Here is a 22,270-nt window from a genome sequence, read left to right as displayed (position 1 = left end):
ATAACGGGCAAATAGTGCTTCATGAAAGGTATTTTATATCAGCCTCATTTCATTACTATTGTATTCCCGTGCTTTCTCATCATCATCTATCTCTAATTTCTTATCTTGACATATATGTCTTTGATAGATAACGTAAATCTTTTTCGGAATATAGCCAGATATCAATACACAAGTGGCTGCTGTCTTTAGGTTGGCAAGTCGACATAAGCAAAAGGACAGAGGTATGTATTTGTTGATTCCTTGTGTAAGCTCTCTGGCCATTTGAATATGATGTCAAGATTTCTCTGCAAATCCTGTAAGCCCCTGCTTCCCTTACAAGGTGGATAGGTGCGGTATAGCTGGGGAAATCACTGGAGTGAGAGGAAATTCTGGGCTTTAATTGTTAGCTTTGATGTTAACTAACAGTATTACCTTGATCAGGGCTTTGAGGCATTTGTTCTTTTACAAGTCAGGCGTTGATCAGTTCAGAAATCAGAGCTCAGTGCTTTCAGGGGTCCAAGGAACTCTGTAAGACAAAGGCAGAGGTGGGTACTTTGGGGAATGGAGAGCCCCTGCCCCACCTGAGGCACACCAACCTTTTCAGTACTCTGTGCCAGCTGAGCAGTGGGGGTCAGATTTGCCCAGAGGCTGTCAAGTGTTTCTTTTTCTTTTCTTCTTTGTATAACCCCTGGTCCCAGTGATCCTACAGGCTCCCGCTGTTCTGTCATTCCGTGCTGATAATTCCATTGTTCAGCAGAGTCCACCTCTTTCAGGCTAGGCAAGTGTGAAGAACGAAATGACAGCCAGAGTGTGAGCTGAAGTAGGGGATCGCAGGCGGGGAGACAGGAGAACCCTTTTAAGAATTCATTGACAGCCTCCGGCACCAGGGCAGAGCTGCAGCGGGTTGGGGAATGGTAGCAGCTCACAGACCTACATGACAGGCTGCTGGGAGGGGCGGGCTGTCCTCGCCGAGCTGGACTTTGGACTGACGGTGAATCTAAGAAGCAGAAGCACAAATAGTGACAGGCGGTAATAAATAACTCTTTCCCAGCTTCCCTTTCTTCCCTCCCCTAGACCCTTAGGCATCCAGCCTACTTTCTGCTCCTTTCAACAGCGTTCTCATTATATTCTACCTGTCACTCAAGTGCAGTTCAATCGCCAGTTTCTCCTCGAAGCCCTCCTGTCTCTGCTGTTGGAATTCTCTGTGCTCTGTGTTTGGTTTGGGTTTCACTGGGTGCAGACTGCATTCTACCAGGCACTGGTATTATTATACATAGTCTGTTTTCCCCTGCTGGAATGTAAGCTGCTTGGGAGGAGGGATCACCTTCTCCCTGCTTTTCTGTCTCCCTCTTGGTGCCTAGAACAGTGTTTTGTCAATCAGGTGTTCAGGAAATAAGGTAAAAAAGCCTAGGCTCTGTGTCCAGAAACACAGACTCAGTCTGGGCTGCTGGACCCATTAGCTAGGTGACTTTGGATGAATTGGCAACCTCTCCAAATTTCAGAGTTTATTATTAGTTGTTTGTTTTTAGGATTATATGATAAACTCGCACACAGTTCTCAGCACAATAATACCTGTTGCCTGGATAAATGTTAAGAACTATGTTGCTTCGTGTTGCATTCTATGCTCACTGTAGCCAGTCCCTTTCTTCATTATCTGAAAAATGAGTTTATGCGTGTTGATGAAAAATGGGGCTTTGGAAATGAAGGCTTTAAGATGGACCAGAAATGTACTGACAAAAATTGGAAAACAAGGATTTGGCATCTTAGATTTCGAGGAATAGGGAGAAAAGGTGACTGCTATTGGAAAGCAGAAATTGCAAACTAATTATGAAGAGGAGGCCTGAGGTAAACAAAGTAAATTTAATTAAGATGAGCAGTTGGTTGGGCTGTCCAGAATGACAAATGTTTTTTCAAAAAAAAAAAAAAAAAGGATAGAGTCAGAAGTAAAAATGAGGTAAAAAGTGAGAAAAATTCAAAGAGAAAATCTCCTTGTGGAATCTGTCCTAGGACTAGGGTGCATAGCTGCGGTGGAGAGGGACCAGGAATTCCTATGTATGGATACCTGAGGGTTGAGCAACCCACCTAGAGGCCTAAAGCTGTGCCTGGGACAGGAGACTCATACCAGATCTCACCAGAAAGGACCAGGCATCCTCAAAGCTCAGGGATGGACTAGTAATCTCCCTCTTACCCTAGAGCCAGGATTTCAAAATTCCTTATAATTTTGCAAGTTGATCTTCATTTCTAAAGCACCTATGAAGTGAGTGAACTAAGGTTGCAATAACGGAAGGATTTGGGAGTGGATGAAGTTTCATATGAAGCCAAATAATCAGAGGTTGCTGGCTGAGCATGGAATTAAACTATCATATTTCATTATTTCTAAGATACATATATTATCACATTTATTATGATATGTATTAGACAATGGTGTCTTATTATCATGCTGGCCAGGCAGCAGTCGAGATGTGCTTGTCAAAATCTGCATAACTTAAAGTCAAAAGTGCTAGCATCAAAACTTGCATAATGGGTGCGTGTGACTTTTTGAATTAGGGTTTTCTCAGGGTAGATGCCCAGTAGTGGGATTGCTGGGTCGTATGGTAGTTCTAGTTTCGTTTTTTAAGGAACCTCCATACTGTTCTCCATAGTGGCCGTATCAATGTACATTCCCACCCACAGTGCAAGAGGGTTCCCTTTTCAACATACTGGTATATTAATGGACATATGTGGAATCTAGAAAAATGGTACAGATGAACCTGTTTACAGGGCAGGAATAGAGACACAGAGGTAGAGAATGGACATGTGGACACGGTAGAGAGAGGAGGGTGGGATGAATTGGGAGATTGGGATTGACAAAGGTGCCCTGCCATGTGTAAAACAGATAGCTAGTGGGAACCTGCTGGATAGCACAGGGAGCTCAGCTTGGTGGTTTGTGGTGACCTAGATGGGTGGGATGGGGGGGGGTGGTGAGGGAGGGAATATATGTATACATACAGCTGATTCACTTCGTTGTACAGTAGAAACTAACAACATTGGAAAGCAACTACATCCCTATTAAAAAGAACAAAAACCTTGCAAAATGGGTCAGCACCTTGGGAGAAAATCTGGAGACACATGTGAATAACTGTTTTAAGAAATGTGAACTCGCCACGACATTGACGGCACAGGGGCTGGAAAAGAACATGAGTGGCTCTTACACAGAAAGTGCTTAGGAAGAATCAGGTTTACATTGTGAAGAAATTTCAAAAAAGAGTTTTTATTTCACTTATATTTTTCAATTTATGTGGGTAGACGATAAAAACGCCTAAATCAGTTTCTATCAGCTAAGACTCAACAAGAGGCTGTTTACACATGCAGTAGGGAAACACAGGGGTAGTGGAATAGTACTGTGACCTGGGAATGGTAACAGCGAAGCCTTTGCCACCACTGGGCAAAGGGCTGGGGTGCAAACTAGAGGCCAGAGTGAGAGAGTTGTGAGATAGGGCTTAGGAGGAGGGAGCACAAGTGACCCTGCAGGGAGAGAGTTGGGGGAATAAACATCCCCACCTCTCTCTCCCTCATTCTCTGATCTCTTGCAGGGGCTCCCCATTGGTCATACCCAGTTGGAAGTCAGAGGTAAGAGGATCCATTTACGTAACCTACCAATTTTCAAGCTTTTTGGTCTCAGAACTCCATTACGCTCTTAAAAATTATTGAGAACTTCTGTTTATGTAGCTTATATCCATTGATACTTAGCATATTAGAAATGAAAGCTAAGAAACTAATTAAAAAGTAATAAACCCATTGTATGTTAATACAAGAAAAATTTCAATGAAAAACAGCTCCTTGTTTCAAAAGCTAGTGAGTATGTGGCATTGTTTTACATTTTGGAGAAATGCTAATGTTTGGCTTCATGGAGGACACCTGGATTTTCATGTTGATTTCTGCATTCAAAACGTGGTGACATATTATTTTGGTTGAAGTGTATGAAGAAAGTATAGCCTCACACCTACCTGCAGTTAGAAAAGGGGTCTTTTCAGTATCTTTTCCAAAAGTCATGTACAGTCTTCTTTAATAATGCACCAAAGCTCAGCAAGTAGTTTCTTAAAGGTTAGTGCAATGTGGAATCTGAAATTATAACAATGAACTTTTTGTGTTTGGTTACATTAAAATCCATTGGTCTATATCACACTTTGAATGTACCTTTTACCCATGCATGATTTTGTAGTTTTATGCCTTGGTCGTTTGGAAAATATGGGTTTAGTGAATTAGGCAGATCTACTACATATTGACACATTTGAATATACAATATCCAAAAAAATAACGTATCTGAAAAATCTTTAAACTTTGGGAAATTGTCAATCTCATTGTAGCAGATATGTTTCAAAAATTCTAATATTTGCTTAAAAACTCAAATTTTATCATGGGCAGCAAATATGTCTTTCTCAAAATGATAGACTCACTTGTGTTATTTTCAAGAAAATACCTGCCAAAAGCCAATTCTGAGTAACTACAGTTTATCTGTTAGTCTTATTTCCAAATGCTGTTCCATGAGAAAAGCAGATATTCAGCCTGCAGTTGAAACAATCCTGTCGATGCTTTTCTTGGAAATAACCATCATGCTTTGGTGTACCACAGAAGTATGCTTTATGCATACTGCCATTTCATTACATGGAATATTAAAAAGACATTTCATTACATGGAATATTAAAAAGACATGGACGCAAAAGATGTGAGACTGAATGCAATTAATACTGTTTTTTTGCTGTTTTGTCATGGGCATTCTTAAATGAAACTGGCATTTCTTAAAAGATTGCGTTAGTGAAGAACACGGTGACTGCCAGCAGGTTGGTGCCACTGCCTTGATTCCTGCTAAGGCTCCAGAAGTTTTATCCACCTTTGATTTTTGCACCATCAATTCAAATTGAAAAAGGCAAGTACTGTCTTAGTATTCTTATAAAGATACTTCTGACCTGTATACCTCCTGAAAAAGTCTTGAGGAAAACTGGGGCTTTGGGGACTATACTTTGTGAACTGCTGAGGTAGCCTATCCAGGTCAGTCCCCTGAGTCAGAAGGCAGCATGGAGAAAGGGGAGGAGCAGATTTTGGAGTGGTGGTGGGCAATAGGAAGATATGCAAAATAAAGCCTTCATCAGCACTCTGCTTTCGTATAAAATACAAAACAAATCTCCATTATAAGACTACTTAATCTTTGGTTCCTAAGAGCTTGCAGTTTAGGAGAAGGGATAAGTCAAGTGTTCAGGTAACAACAGAAACTCAACAGTGGATGGGATCAAGATGGCAGAGTAGGAGGACGTGGACCTTACCTCTCCCCAAAAATCAATCCACAAGTGGAACAATTTTCACAGAAAATCAGCTGGAAACTGGCAGAAGATCTCTCATACGACCGAAGCTGCAAGAAAGACCACCTCCACCCCCGCCATGTATCCAGGTAGGCAAAAAGGCTTCAGGATGGGACTGGCATCCCTAGGAGGGATCTGTGAAGGAGGGAGGGTCCCCACAGGCAGACCTTCATCCTGGGAAGCCTCCCTGTAGCCTGGGACAGATAGAGGGGTTGTAGGAGCCTGGACTCTGTTCACGAGGAGTGCCTGTGTACTAGCTTGCTAGCAATCAGGGTAGAGAGAGACCAGTGCTGAGGACTGCCACCTAGCTGCACTTCCTAGCCCAAAACATGAGCCCTGTGGGGCTGCTAATACGCACAGCACCTACGTGCTGAAAATTGGGCAGACAAACCCTGTGGTCGGGGCTGAACCTTAGAGCCCATTGTCAAGGTGCCTAGAGCAGGGCACGGCTTCTGCAGTGGCAGACTTTGTTAGCACACACATGGCTGGGGCAGGGCTGACATCTGAGCCCATTATCAGCACTCACAGACTTAGGGCAGAGGGGAGGTCCGAGGGTGAGCCCAACACCTGTGGACTTTGTCGGCATGTACACCGGGTAGTCAACAGCATCACAGATTTGCACAAGTCCAGTGGAAAGCCCCTGGGGAGAAGTATGCAGGGGTTCCTTTCCTGGTGGGAACACTCTGGTTCCACCTACCTCACACTGCAGCTTGGAGATGGATCTGGGGCAGACAAGTCCTGGGAAAGCCCTAATAGAGAGGCAGCCCAGGTCCCAGGCAACAGCGAAACTGCCTTGATTCCTGCAGGCACCATACTCCAGGCTCTGGTGACAGCCCAGAACTAGGTCTGGAATGAACACAGTAGACAAAGGAATGCGACCTTGGGCTGCTTCTGGGCAGAACTGTGGATACCTGCACAGGTGCTGCACAGGTTCACTGTGACCACATGGGCATCACTTGCTTCAGCACTAACCTCCTTGGGGACAGAACACACACTTAAGCACAAGGGACCCTTACTGAACCTGACTCTCAGGCCTTCTACTTCAAAAACTGGAGAGCAGACTCTGCCACTGCCAGGGCTGTGACAGCCATGGAACAAAGAGGAGGCCCTGCCCAATATCCACTGCAGGCTCTAGACACCACAACATCAATCACATCCCCTATCAAGGGGATAACAGCCAACATACTCTGAGGAAAGATGTGGCAGCATCCATCCCAAAAACAGCCCTTGCATAAAAATATTGGACTAACACAGTCTATACAGGGCCACTCCCACATAATAACAACACTTTAAGACCACGGTAGATAAATTTCTCTGTTTCTATGAATTTAGGAAGAATAGTTAAAAAGCAGAGAAAGAACAATACCCCAAAAGAATAATGAAAATGACCTTGCCAGTCCACTAGACCCTGAGTTCAGAAAGTAATAAAATGCTAAAGGAATTAAGAATTATTGATAGAAATTCAGATCAGTGTAACAAGGAACTAGAAACTATCTTTCAAAATTAGACAACTCAATTACTGAGATAAAAACCAAACCAGAAGCAATGAATAGCAGACTAAATAACAGAGAAGAATGAATAAGTGATCTGGAAGATAGGATAATGGAAAGCACCCAATCAGAACAACAGAAAGACAAATGGAAAAAAAAGAAAGCAACATACAAGATTAATGAGATAATATAAAGCATGCCAACCTATGCATAATAGATCTTCCAGAAGGAGATGAGAGAGAGAGAGAAAGGGATTAAAAATGGATTTGAAGAAATTATGTCGGAGAATTTCCTGCACCCAAAGAAGAAAACATATCCAGGTACAGCAAACACAGAGGGTCCCAAACAAGATGAACCCAAACAGACCCACACTGAGACATATCATATATATATATATATATTTTTTTGATGTGGACAATTTTTAAACTCTTTACTGAATTTCTTACAATATTGCTTCTGTTTGATGTTTTGGTTTTTTGGCTGCAAGGCATGTGGAATCTTAGCTCCCTGACCAGGGATTAAACCTGCACCCCCCTGCAGTGGAAGGTGAAGTCTTAACCACTGGATGTCCAGGGAAGTCCCGTGACATATTATATTTAAAAGGCAAAAGTTAAATATTCTAAAGGCAGTAAGAGAAAACAAAGAGTCAGTTACAAGGGAATTCCCATAAGGCTATCAGCTGATTTCTCTGCAGAAATTTTGCAGGGCAGAAGGGAGTTGCATGATATATTCTAAGTCCTGAAAAGGAAAAATCTGCAACCTAGGATACTCTACCCAGCAAGATGATCATTTAGAATAGAAGGAGAGAGAAAGAATTTCTCAGACAAGCAAAAACTAAAAGATTACAGCAATACTAAACCTAACCTAAAAGAAATATTCTATTTCTTCTCTAAATAGAAAAGGTAGGAATCTATAGGAAAGGAAAAATCACAATAGGAAAGGCAAATAGATAAAAAAGATTGAGTATCAAGTAAGTCAGTACAAAGATTAAAAGCCAATAAATTTTCTTTGTAAAAGTGATTGTAACCACAATTAACAGCAGAAGGTAAACATGAAGATGTAAAATAGGACATCAGAATCACAAAATGTGGGGGAAGGGAGTAAAGAAAATGTAGATCTTTTAGAATGTGTTTGAACTTATATGACCAGCAGTCTAAAGAAATAGATATAGTTATGGGTTAATATACATGAAAACCAGGGTAACCACAAATCAAACACATACAGTAGATTCACAAAGAACAAAAAGAAAGGAATTCAAGCATAATACAAAAGAAAACTATCAAACCATGAAAGGAGAAACAAAAAGAACAAATGAAGAAAGAACTATAAAATCAACTGGACAACAAGGTTTGGCAATAAATACATGTGTAGCAATAATTACCTTCAATGTTAACGGACTAAGTGCTCTGATCAAAACATGAGTGGCAGATTGGATTAAAAAAACAAGAATATACAATATGCTGCCTACTTTAGGGTGAAAAGCACACACATATATTGAAAGTGAGAGGATGGAAAAAGATATTTCATGCCAAAGAAAATGACAAAAAAGCAGGGGTAGCAATACTCATATCAGACAAAACAGACTTTAAAAACAAAGGCCATAAAGAAAGAAAAAGAAGGACACTATGTAATGATAAAGGGATCAATACAAAAGGATGATATTATACCCAATATAGGAGCACCTAAATATATAAAACAAATACTAACAGACATAAAGGGAGAAATTGACAAGAATACAATAACAGTAGGGAATTTTAACACCCCACTGGTATCAACAGACAGATCTTCCAGACATAAAGCAAGAGATCCTAAATGACACAATAGAACAGTGAGACTTAGTTGATATCCAAAGGACACTACTTTCAAAAAAGCCAGTGTACACATTCTTTTCAAGTGTGCATGAACATTCTCTAGAATTGCCCACATACTAGGACACAAAATAAGCCTCAACAAGTTTAAGAGGACAGAAATTATTTCAAGCATTTTTTCCTAACCACAATGGCATCAAACTAGAAATCAACCACACACACAAAAAAAGAAAAAAATCACATGTAGACTAAACGACATGCTACTAAAATATTAATGGGTCAATGATGAAATCGAAAGAGGAAATCAGAAAATACCTTGAGACAAATGACAATGAAAACACAACTTTACAAAATCTATGGAATGCAGCAAAACCACTTCTAAAAGGGAATTTCATAGCAATACAGGCCTTCCTCAAGAATGAAGAAAAATAACCTAACCTACCACCTGAAAGAATTAGAAAAAGAACAAACAAAACCCCAAGTCAGCAGAATGAAGTAAATAATAAAGATCAGAGAGGAAATAAACTATAGGTCAAAAAACAATAGAAAAGATAAAACCAAGAACTAGTTTTTTGAAAAGATAAAGAAAATCAATAAACCTCTAGCCAGACTCACCAAGAAGAAAAGAGAGAGGAACCAAATAAAGAAAATAAGAAATAAAAGAAGAAGAATAATGACCTATACTGCAGGTACAAAAAAATCATAAAATACTATAAACAGCTATATGTCAACAACTTGGACAGCTTAGAAGAAATGGACAAGTTTCTAGAAACATACAACCTGCCAAAATTGAGTCAAGAAGAAATAGATAATTGGAACAGACCAGTCACTAGATGTGAAATAGAATCTGTAATAAAAAAAAAAAAAACTCCCTGCAAACAAAAGTCCAGGACTGGATAGCTTCTACCAAATTCTAATTTGGTAGAATTACCAAATTAGAATTCTACCAAAATAGAATTCTACCAAATATACAAAGAATTCTACCAAATATACAAAGAAATATACAAAGAACTTATACCAATCCTTCTCAAACTATTCCAAAAGACTGAAGAGGAGAGAACACTCCCAAGTTCATTCTATGAAGCCACCATCACCCTGATACCAAAACCAGAAGATACTACAAAAAAAAAATTATAGGCCAATATCTTTGATGAATACAGATGCAAAAAACCTCAACAAAATATTAGCAAACTGAATCCAACTACAAAAAAAAAATTATAGGCCAATATCTTTGATGAATACAGATGCAAAAAGCCTCAACAAAATATTAGCAAACTGAATCCAACAATACATGAGAAGGATCATATACCATGATCAAATTGGATTAATTCCACTGTTGCAAGGATGGTTCTACATACCCAGATCTATCAATGTGATACACCACATTAACAAAAGGCAAAAAACATATGATCATTCTCAGTAGACACAGAAAAAAAAACAATAAAATTCAACATCCATTCATGATAAAAACTCTCAACAATATGGGTATAGAGGGACTATATCTCAACATAATAGAAGCTATTTATGCCAAACCCACAGCCAATATAATATTCAATGGTGAAAAGCTGAAAGCCTTCCCACTAAAATCTAGAACAAGACAAGGATGCCCACTCTCACCACTTCTATTCAACATAGTATTGGAAGTCCTAGTCACAGCAATCAGACAAGAAAAAGAAAGAAAAGGTATCCAAATTGGAAAAGAATTAAAGCTATCACTGTTTGCAGATGACATGATACTCTATAGAGAACCCTAGAGACTCCACACAAAAGCTATTAGAATAAATAAATTCAGCAAGGTAGCAGGATACAAGATTAATATACAGATATCTGTTGCATTTCTTTATACTAACAAATATCAGAAAGTTAAAAAAATCCCATTTAAAACTGTCAAAAATAATAAAATACCTAGGAACAATCTTAACCAAGGAGGTTAAAGACCTATACACTGAAAACTCTAAAATATTGATAAAGGAAATTGACTATGATCCTAAGAAATGAAAATAAATCCCATGCTCTTGAATTTTTAAAATGACCATACTACTCAAAGCAATCTACAGATTTACTGTGATCCCTTATCAAAATACCCATGACATTTTTCACAGAATTAGGACAAATAATCCTAAAATTTATGTGGAATCACAAAAGACCCAGAATTGCCAGAGCAATCCTGAGGGAAAAAATAAAGCTGGAGGCGTAACCCTCACATACTGCAGACAATACTACAAAGCTACAGTAATCAAAACAGTGTGGTATTAGCACAAAAACAGACATATAAATCAATGAAACAGAATTAAGAGCCCAGGAATAAAGCCATACACCTATGGTTAATTAACCTATGACAAAGGAGACAAGAATATACAATGGAGAAAAGACAGTCTCTTCAGCAAATGGTGTTGGGGAAGCTGGACAGCTGCATGTAAATCAATAAAATTAGAACACTCCCTCAAACCATATGCAAAAATAAACTCAAAATGGTTTAAAGACCTAAATATAAGACACGGCACCATAAAACTCCTAGAAGAGAACACAGGCAGAACCACCTCTGACATAAATCATAGCAATATTTTCTTAGATCAGTCTCCCATGGCAAAAGAATTAAAAGCAAAAATAAACAAATGGCAACTAATCAAACTTAAAAGCTTTTGCATCAAAGGAACCCATCGATAAAACAAAAAACAACCTATGAAATGGGATAAAATATTTGCAAAGTAAGAGACCAACAAGGGATTAATTTCCAAAATATACTAATAGCTCATACAACTCAATATCAAAAAAAAAAACCAAAAACCCAACCCAATTAAAAAAATGGGCAGAACAGGGGTGGGGGACAAAGAGGGATGGACTGGGAGTTTGGGGTTGGTAGAGGCAAACTATTATATTTAGAATGAATAAACAAGGTCCTACTGTATAGCACAGGGAACTATATACAGTCTCCTGGGATAAACAGTAATGAAAAATAATATAAAAAAAAGTCTGTGTAAAACTGAGTCACATTGCTGTACATCAGAGATTGGCACAACATTGTAAATCAACTCTACTTTAATAAAAAAATGGGCAGAAGACCTAAATAGACATCTCTTGAAAGAAGACATACAGATAGCCAACAGGCACATGAAAAGATGCTCAACATCAATAATTATTAGAGAAATGCAAATCAAAACCACAATGAGGTATCACCTCCCACCAGTCAGCATGGCCATCATCAAAACATCGACAAATAATAAACCCTGGAGAGAGTGTGGAGAAAAGGGAACCCTCCCACACTGCTGGTGGGAATGTAAATTGGTGCAGCCACTATGGAAAATGATCTAGCAATCCTACTCCTGGGCATATATTTTGAAAAGATGAAAACTCTAATCTGAAAAGATACATGCACCCCAATATTCATAGCAGCAGTATTCATAATTGCTAAGACACGGAAACAACCCAACTGCTCATCAACAGACAATTGGTTTAAGAAGATGTGGTATATATTTATACAATTGAATATTACTCAGCCATGAAAAAGAATGTAATACTGCCACTGGCAGCAACATGGATGGACCTAGAGAATTCTATGCTTGGTGAAATGTCAGAGAAAGACAAACATCATATATCACTTACATGTGGAATCTAAAAAATAATATAAACGAACCTATATACAAAACAGAAACAGACTCACAGACATAGAAAACAAATTTATGGTAACCAAAGGGGAAAGGGTGTGGGGGAGGGAGAAATTAGGAGTATGGGATTAACAGATACTATTACACATGAAACAGATAAGCAACAAGGATTTACTGTATAGTACAGGGGACTATATTCAATATCTTATAATAACCTATAATGGAAAATAATCTAAAAAAATAACTGAATCACTTTGCTGTATAACTGAAACTAACACAATATTGTAAATCAACAATATTCGGTTAAAATAAAACTCAAAAAGTATAGCTTAGTGTAATTGTAGCTTTTTTTCTTTAGTGGTATATAAAATAAAATACATCTTTGAACTGATTCCTTAAGTCTTACATTCTATGATGTACGATAAGTAGAGAGAATCAAACGAATCCCATGTTGGAGTGACCTGATGCATCTCTGTCCATTCTAAGGTGTAACTGCCACTGGGACCAGTCCGGTCAGTCTTTGGGACAGATTTCCTGCTCCCTACGTGGAACACCATGCATACTTATTTTAGAAACACTTGGTTTTCTAGCCTTCCATTGTTTATGAATCTCCTGAGAGATATATTTTATCTTCTAAACTTATGAATGTACAAATGAATGGGTGAATGAATAAATATGAATGGCCTAGAAGTCATTGCGCCTCCTTCAAGGGACTTCGCCTGTCCACTCTGGTGGGATGATTTTGTACCTATCATCCCACCAGAGATGATAATTTCTCTGGTGTCCAGTTTCCTTTCACCCTTGGATAGGAAGGATCATTTTACTGTCACCCTGTACTCCTTGCTCGCTATGCGTATGGACTTAATAAAGAAATGAGGCAGACGGATACACTATACTGCCTTCAGTCACTCTTCCACGAATGCCCAGCCTTGGCTAAAGAGGAAGGTAACGTTATCTGCAAACTGCAATCACCTGAGTTTACATTTGCAAGGGAAATGGTAACCTAGGAACAATCCTTTACTTCGAGGGGATTAGCACTTCAGCTGATTTTGGACTCTCTTATTTGTTTCTATAAATTTTTAACAGCTTGAAATGGCATTAAACTCTGCAGAGAGCACAGTATAATGCCACTAATCCTGTTGATCTTACATTGCTTTACAGAGGCAAGAACAGCAATAAATCCTTTTATGTGTAAATCAGGAGAGATGTTAGCCATTTCTCTGCAAGGACATACTTTATTACTAGAGTTGGCTGATATAAGTTAGAACTCAAGTATTAAATTTGAAATGTCTTGTCTTCTTCCTTTGCTAGTCCACTGATTCTCTTCCTTCTCCCATTTCCCCTTCCCCAAATAACTGAACCTTTCCTATATCCATCTATCCATCCATCCATCCATCCATCCATGCATCAACTTGCAAAATCTCTGTGTCTGACCATCCTGCCATTTTAGGACATATTTCTGTAAAGCATTGTGACAGATGCTTTCTGAGGGAACACAGTAAGACCTGGTTTCTAAGATCTTGCTGTCTAGTGGGAGGGATAAGTCAAGTGCACAGGTAACAGAAACTTAAGGTTGGATTTGACAGGATATTGGTTAAGGGCAAGTGCTCAGCAGATAGTCTATGCTTGTCTCTATCATTTCCTACCTGTACATCCTCAGGCAAATCCTTTGATGTATCCGAACCTCAGGTTCCTCATCTGCAATGTCAACCACATATGATTGTTGTCATGATTAAATAAAGCATAAGTATTTAGCACAATGCTATTTATTGCCCTAAATAATATTAAATATAATTTGTGCTCAGAGATATATAAGCAATAACCAAACTGACCCCTAAATTATTAATAGTACATTTACCTAACCACCAATAAAATGTATCGAATTTGGTTTTCACTGTATATATCTTTCAGAAATAAAGCTAGCCAAGAGGCCCTGAGCTGTCACCAGCATTATACATATAGTAAAGTTGTTTCTTACACAGATGATATGGCTATGCCTAAGAAAAGATGCTCCCTGAATTATCTTTCTTATGGTAGACATATGTTGTGGGAAGCCACCTGCACTGTTTCAACTGATCCCTACTCTTAACAAGCAATGATATCCAAATGTGTTACCTTCCCAGGGCTGGATTTATCCAGACCAAAGCTTGTCATGTCCAACATAGGTCATCATATTTGCTGTGCTTGGTCCTGTACAAACCAATCCCATTGCCTTCAGCCAGTTGCTGGTTTGGCTGACCCCTGTGCTTGGTTTCTGCCCATCTCATCTTATACTAGTTTGAATCCCATCAGTTTCTACTCTTGAAGCACATCCCCCGCCCCACCCCATGCCAACACAGCCATCACTGATTCATATAGGTTCTGGGGAAAGAAAGGACCACAGTCTCCAGAACTTCAGAGGACCAGAGGAGACCAATCTACTTCAAGACATTGGCAGTGTGGAGTTCCCACTGGAAGAGAGGAACAATGGGGGAAAAGGTAAAGGGCCTAGAATCAGAACCTCAGAGGGACCTCTGACCCCAGTTCTGATTTACTCTGTCATGCTGAACAAATTACTGAGCTTGACCCATCTACACAGTAAATGTATTGTGCTGACTAATCTCAGCTTATTGCATTCACCAGTTCATCCATTTAATATTTATAAAGTGCACAATTCTGCACTGTGCAGAAGACACACTTCTATAAGGGCTACACACACACACACCATGGCTCAGAATGTTATATGAGCCACAAAGAAAGATACAAAATGTGAGGGGTTGCAGCTGTTCTGTTGTGGGTCTTTAAGCTACTTCTCAGTTCTAACCATCAGGCAAGACCTATCCTTTATCTCTTCAAGTTCACTAAAATGCCACGGAGCATCATCTCTCTGGGGCTGTTGTCTCCTCTGGAAAATGAAGCAAACGAATTTAACAGCTATTTCCAAGAATTTCTTTTGAGAGGGGAGGTGAAGAGGGGAAAATGCATAGGGATATATAATTCAGTGGTCACATAACTTTATCACATTTGTCTCCGAACCTCACTGTGAATTGGCCAGTGAAGATATCCTTATATTATTATTATTATTTTTTTTTTTGCGGTACGCGGGCCTCTCCCGTTGCGGAGCACAGGCTCTGGACGCACAGGCTCAGCGGCCATGGCTCACGGGCCCAGCGGCTCCGCGGCATGTGGGATCTTCCTGGACCGGGGCGCGAACCCGCATCCCCTGCATTGGCAGGCGGACTCCCAACCACTGCGCCACCAGGGAAGCCCCCTTATATTATTTTGATATAGCAGGAAACTGAGGCTCATAGAAGCTGAAGCACTTACTGGAGGAAAAATCAGGGTGAGGATGCTCGGTATAGTGCTGTAAATATTATGCAGAGAGAAGTAACGGCTAGGTTAATTCTCCAAACCCAAAACTCACTTTTGCCATCAATATTTTCTTCTCCTGATCTATAACACATCCAGGGGAGGGGATGATGTAGGGTGACACCAGTTTCTTGGTTAATAATCTTCATCTGAGTTGAGGTTTGTGTGTTTAGGATGAGCTCAGCCAGATGATGTTTCCTCCTGCCAGTAGGTGCCAGGGGAGGCAAATTTGTCTGAGTGGAAATAAAATCCGAAAGGAGGGAGCTTGGGTTGGTATATCCTGTTTGGTCACCCTACATTTAGCAAGCACCCACACTGCAAAGCCCACTGCAAAGCAGTAAAGACTTGAAAAAGACAGGGTCTCTACATCTTTTGGAGTTCCTGGTTAGCAGATGCATTACAAAAACAAACAAAACACCTTTCCCCTTTTCTAACAGGAAACATTATGCAAATAGTTTCAACTAGAGTAAAAGAAACAACAACAAAAAAATGCAACTTTGTTAAAGAAACTCCACATTTCTTACCCTCTCTCAATTTGACACATTCCTTAGTCTTAACTCTATAGACAACTACTCTGACATTAAGGACACCAGACTTTACTAATAATGAACCCTAGACAAACGAAACAAAACAGGGACTTCCCTGGTGGCGCAGTGGTTAAGAATCCGCCTGCCAATGCAGGGGACACGGGTTCGACCCCTCGTCTGGGAAGATTCCCACATGCCGTGGAGCAAGTAAGCCCATGCACAACTACTGAGCCCACGTGCTACAACTACTGAAGCCCACGCACCTAGAACCCTGTGCTCTGCAACAAGAGAAGCCACTGCAATGAGAAGCCCACACACCGCAACGAAGAGTAGCCCCTGCTCACCGCAACTAGAGAAAGCCAGTGCACAGCAATGAAGACCCAATGCAACCAAAAATAAATAAATTTAAAACAAAACATACATCAGCAATAAACCCCCCAAACTTCAGCTCAAACCGAGGGCCCTCAGCCTTCTCTGAAAGAAAGAAATGCCCTTTTCTTTTACTATCAACAGATACTGCCTAAAGAACTCTAATATTTTCTCTAGAACAAGCTGTCTTCCATTCATTTGAATGACCGAAGGAAACCCACTGAAACTATGATTTAAAGCTTACATAAAGAAGACACCACTTGTGAAGGATATTCTGAATTTGTCCAATTACATACTGAATTAAGTAAAAGGCAAGGAGTGGAGGTTGAAAATACCAAGAGACTCTTATTTATGGTCTAAAACTCAGCAAAATCAGTGTCTCCTTGGTTAAGGTCTTCCTGTCTTTTAAATTTATTCTTCCTCTCTTCTGGGTTCTCATAGTACCTTCTACCATCACATACACTTATCCTAGGCTCTTTTAACTAATTTTTTTTAATCTGTATATTTTGCTCACCAAACTGAGATCTTGGAGGTCATGACCATAAAATTAGTCATCTTGTTTCTACAGTACCAAATACAGTAATCATTAATTATCGGTTGAAGAAATCAATTTATAACTAGACAGATAAGTGAGAAGGAAGGACTGGGATGTTATCTAAACTGCATCACCATTTTTAGAGGAAGGCTGAGGTGACCATGGAAAAACGGAGACATGACAAGAAGTTTGGTGACAGCCTTTGTGACACATTAGCTGTAACACATTTCAGAGCCATATCTTAATTCATATATGACTCTGTCACATATTAGCAAATAATTTAGCATCTCTGAGCTTGTTTACTTATGTAAAACGGGAAACATAATGCTTCAAAGAACTGTTACCAGCGTAAGTAGCTAATAAGCAGGTTTAAGTTACGCATTTTAACATAACACACATATAAAGGATGGTGACTACTATTATCTCTGCAACAAACCATTTTCTCTTTGAAATGATATCTGATATCTTTAGAGTCAGCAAAATAACTAGCAAATCAAAAGTAGTTTATTCTTTTTGTTGTATCACCTGACTTTGCTCCCAAGGAAGTAAAGGCAATTTTGCAGGTAAAAAATGGTTGATGCATTGAAGGAAAAAATGTACTTGCATTTGTGATTTATTTGTACGATTTCCTCTTATGAACAATTTAGAAATGAAAAGGACTTATTTTGGGGTGTTGATTTTTACGCTGGATTTTAAAAGCGTTTTTGTAAAGACACTGAATTGTGTTATCTATTTGATAGCTCTTAGATGCTTTTTTTCTGGAAGACATAAATTAAAATTTAATTTGGTGGAATATAATTAAAAATAGGACTTTAAGTTGAAATTGAGGTCTGTGAAAGTTTGAAAATAGAGAACCTTTTTGGCAAAGAGAAAATGCTTGAAATATGTTTGTGGTTCATCAAGTTGCTTATAGAATGATTCAAGAACTGTCGCTGGAAAATCAGAGGACTGACAATCCTGTTAAATCGGCTGTGTTACCAATGGTTGTACAGTCTCCTCCTTCCAGCTCAATCCTGGGTCATGGTACCTGCATCCGTAGCTGATGGGTCAGAATGCATATGAGGAAAAAATGTCTCATCAGACAGTAGAACCTATGCATTCTAGGGCCAGACACCAGATCCTACCATAATTAAAGGACCATAGAACAATAGTAGGAAGTGACACAATCTCCACATGCTGAATTCACCTCAATTCCTTAAAGTTATTTTTTTCTTGAGGACGTGCAGCTTGCAAAGCCCATGCTTTAAAAATGTACTGTAATTTTATCACCCCCACCTCCTGTCTTAAGCTCTGTCCAGAAGGATTTGTTCTTATTTATGTCTGTGGAATGAGATTTTCTTTTCTAGTGCTTGGGAGCTTTCCATGGTGTCCTGTGGATGCTTCAAAATGAAGCCTTCTCTTTTTTAATCCTTTCCTTTTCTTAGACAGAATTGCCTTTTGTAATTTCTTCTTTCTTGTTAAAAAAAAAAATCAAAAGAAAAGAATAAAAAGCAGCAGAAGGAATCTAGTTCGAGACTGCAGCCCAGGTGTTCTAGAAGACAATTCCTATAATTAGTTGTTAAAAGTGGCTTTGCCATCATTTTCCCCACAGATTGAAACTGACTTTTCCTCTCAACATTTCATTCTGGGGCTAGGGAAATTAACCAATTAATTGATTTTAATGAAATAAGTGTTTAAAACATGTTCAAGTACTGGCCTCAAAGAGAAACAAAAGTGTTTTCAAGCATCTCTCTCCTGAACCAAAATTTTGCATAATCTACATGGTACAGTGTGTGAGTGCTGGTGTTCAAATGCTAAATCATTCAAGATCTGTTCTCAGTATACATTTTTCTCATTGAGAAATCTCACACATGATTTGGCATAAACTGTAGCCTATTGTAATGACCATCCATAAGTGAAATACTCTCATTTGTGTTAAACTGTTGTTAACTGATTGGGGCAATCTGAAAAAGATCACGTGATAGCCATGTATAACTACTCGGGAAAAAGAAAGAGGTTTCCCAGGAAATGAACCTTACTCTCGACTGCTGTGGTGAACTTTGGAGTGTCCAAGATCCCTTCAGTCATTATTGGAATATTGTGGCACTATGAGTGACACAAGTTAGTACAAGAGAATAGCCTCCATGAATACAAATAACCAGCCTACAGGTATGAGCAGTCTCCTACTTTGCGGATACCAACTTTCTGTAGGAAAATTTGGAAATACCTTGAGAAAATATAAAAATGTGCCCATCCCTTGGCTCCTCAATTCCATTTCTAAAAATGTATCCTAATGGAATTTAGGATGTGTGTAAAGATTCATTTACAAAGATTTTCATTGTAAAATTATTTATGATAGAAATCAGAAGCAATCAAACTAACCAACAATAGGGTACTTATAGTACTGGCTAAATAAATCATGGTATAAATTTCAACAGTGCTATACCACTCAGCTTGAACTGTATTGTGAAGTCAGTGGAAACAGGTTACAAAAGTATTATATGTGGATATAATTCCTTTTTTTTTTTTTGCAACTAAAGCATATGAAAAAATTCTAGAAAGTATACTTTAAAAGCTTACTAATATGGTTATCTAATAAGTTGTGGGGTTATAGGTTTTTTTTTTAAATCCTTTTGCTTCCTAGTATTCTCTACTTTTTCTACAATGAATGTGTGTTGCTTGTATCAATATAATAAAGTTGCCCACTGACCCCCACTCCTCCACTTTGACATGGCTCAGAGCCTCCCAGTTCACCTCAAAATAGCCACAGTAACCATCCTGGGCAAAACTAGAATCTTTATTCTAGAACATGGAATTGGAATCTCTTTAGAATCTAAAGATTTCGCCATTGTAACATCTTAACACTTTCTCATTTCACATTATCTTTTATATGTCTTAAATATATACTTCCTAAAAATACGATATTATACATGTTAATGTTTTAAAGCAATATATTTATTCTTATAAATTTATTTGAATATCTCTTGTGATAACTGTTTGCATAATTGGGAACATCTAGGGCTTGGAATCACTCCTTCAGAAAGTAAATTTGTTTTAGGCTCTACTTCATAGATTTGAATCATTTTAGTAAGCATGCTAGGTAGTGATCTTTAGAATTCTTTTCAGTAGATGGTGAAACAAAGAACCATATTATGGTCAGAAAGAAAAAGGAAGGGTAAGTAAGGAGAAAGCCCCTCTATCTTCATTCCTATACAGTTATCCCTGGTAACTACAAAATGTCTTTAAGTTCCGTGAATGGGACCAGTGTACTCTCTCCCTATCTCCATTATGCCTGGAGTTCAATAGTCATGATCTGGGTCAAAGAAGAGAACACAGGTTAAACATTCTCCAACATAAATCATAGCAATATTTTCTTGGATCGGTCTCCCAAGGCAAAGGAAATAAAAGCAAAAATAAAGAAATGGGACCTGACCAAACTTAAATGCTTTTGCACTTCAAAGGAAACCATCAACAGAATGAAAAGACAAACTACAGAATGGGAGAAAATATTTGCAAACAATGTGACCGACAAGGGGTTAATTTCCAAAATGCACTAACAACTCATACAACTCAATATCAATAAAACAAACAACCCAATCAAAAAATGGGCAGAAGACCTAAATAGACATCTCTTGAAAGAAAATACACAGATGACCAACAGGCACATGAAAAGATGTTCACCATCACTAATTATTAGAGAAATGCAAATCAAAACCACAATGAGGTAATACCTCACACCATCAAAAAGTCTACAAATAACACATGTTGGAGAGGATGTGGAGAAAAGGATACACTTGTACACTGTTGGTGGGAATGCAAATTGGTGCAGCCACTATGGAAAACAGTATAACATTTCCTTAGAAATTTAAAAATAGAACTACCATGTGATCCAGCAATTCCACTCCTGGGTATATATCTGGAAAAAATGAAAACACTAATTGAAAAAGATACATGCACCCCGATGTTCATAGCAGCACTATTTACAATAGCCAAGACAAAGAAGCAACCCAAGTGTCCATCAATAGATGATTAGATTAGGAAGATGTGGCACATATATACAATTGAATATTACTTAGCCATAAAAAGTAATGTAATACTGTCATTGGCAGCAACATGGCTGGACCTAGAGAATATTATGCTTAGTGAAATAAGTCAAACAGAGAAAGCCAAATACTATATATGGATTCAAAAATAATACAAATGAAGCTATATACAAAACAGAAACAGACTCACAGATACAGAAAACAAACTTGCAGTTACCAAAGGAGGGGCAAATTAAGAGTATGGGATTAACAGATACAAACTACTATATATAAAATAGATAAGGAACAAGGATTTACTGTATAGCACAGGGAAGTATACCCATTATCTTATAATAATCTATAAAGGAATACAGTCTGCACAAATACTGAATCACTATGCTGTACGCCTGAAATGAACACAATCTTGAAAACTATATTTCAATTAAAAAATTAATCAGCCATGTATTTTTGGGCTCTAATGGAAAACAAACCATATCATTCATCCTTCAGGTGCACCATTTTTATAATTTTCTAAAGAGCATTATTCTCAACCATTGCTATGCCTGATATCCCAAGGTGTATATCCAGGTTTTCTACTACCATTATATCCTAACGCTAATCAGCTTTAACTACATCAGTGTGTACACCCTTGTTAGTAAGCTTGTATTGCCTTTTTGACTAGGTCCTCAGAGGGGAGTGAACCTAGAATTAAGGTTAATGGCGGGAGAAGCAATTTCCATGAAAATTGGGTTAAGGGACCTTGCTTTTGTGTGAATCGAACTAATAATTCGTTTATTTGGCTTGCTTTTTTCAGACTGTGGGTTCATGCTAAATGACCAAATTCTAGATCTGCATTTCACCCAGAATTAGGAAGATTTTGCATTCAACTAACTCTCTCACTATTTTACTATTTGGTTAGAAAACTACTGAGCTTAGCAGACACCAAAGTAATAGTATCTCCAAAATTCCCATGTATTGCAGTAAATTTCCCATGACATCTCCTTGTAAACATATCCAACCCTCCCAAATACCCATCCTCCCAGATGGTTAGTTAGAGGTTTTTTCCTCCCCAATAATACATTACCTTGTAAAATCTTTATCATAGCACTTAGGCTATTATATAGTAACTGTTTGTTTTTTTCATAGTAGACTTTGAGCACCTTGAAGGCCAGAACTGTGACTAATTCATCTTTCCATATCCAAATCCTACTTATGCCATAAAATAGGCAATCGATGCATTAGATACATGTGGAATGAATGAGGAGATAACTA

At 38.5% G+C, this 22,270-nt stretch overlaps 2 long non-coding RNA genes across 2 annotated transcripts in view; both read left to right on the top strand.

Annotated features, from left to right (window-relative positions):
- The window catches only part of LOC138842370 (uncharacterized), a 63,604-nt gene extending 63,426 nt beyond the window's left edge, over positions 1–178 (top strand). The window contains exon 3 of the long non-coding RNA XR_011376784.1: positions 155–178. This is a non-coding gene — a long non-coding RNA (uncharacterized lncRNA). The remainder of the gene's footprint in view (positions 1–154) is intronic.
- LOC138842369 (uncharacterized) overlaps positions 178–22,270 on the top strand; it is a 34,865-nt gene continuing 12,772 nt past the window's right edge. The window contains exons 1-4 of the long non-coding RNA XR_011376783.1: positions 178–221; positions 3,552–3,588; positions 4,765–4,885; positions 5,322–5,404. This is a non-coding gene — a long non-coding RNA (uncharacterized lncRNA). The remainder of the gene's footprint in view (positions 222–3,551; positions 3,589–4,764; positions 4,886–5,321; positions 5,405–22,270) is intronic.

This window comes from Globicephala melas, chromosome 16 (genome assembly GCF_963455315.2).
Source record: "Globicephala melas chromosome 16, mGloMel1.2, whole genome shotgun sequence".
Classification (NCBI taxonomy): domain Eukaryota; kingdom Metazoa; phylum Chordata; class Mammalia; order Artiodactyla; family Delphinidae; genus Globicephala; species Globicephala melas.
The sequence above is the reverse complement of the archived record's forward strand: the minus strand, read 5'-3'. Positions and strand labels throughout refer to the sequence as shown.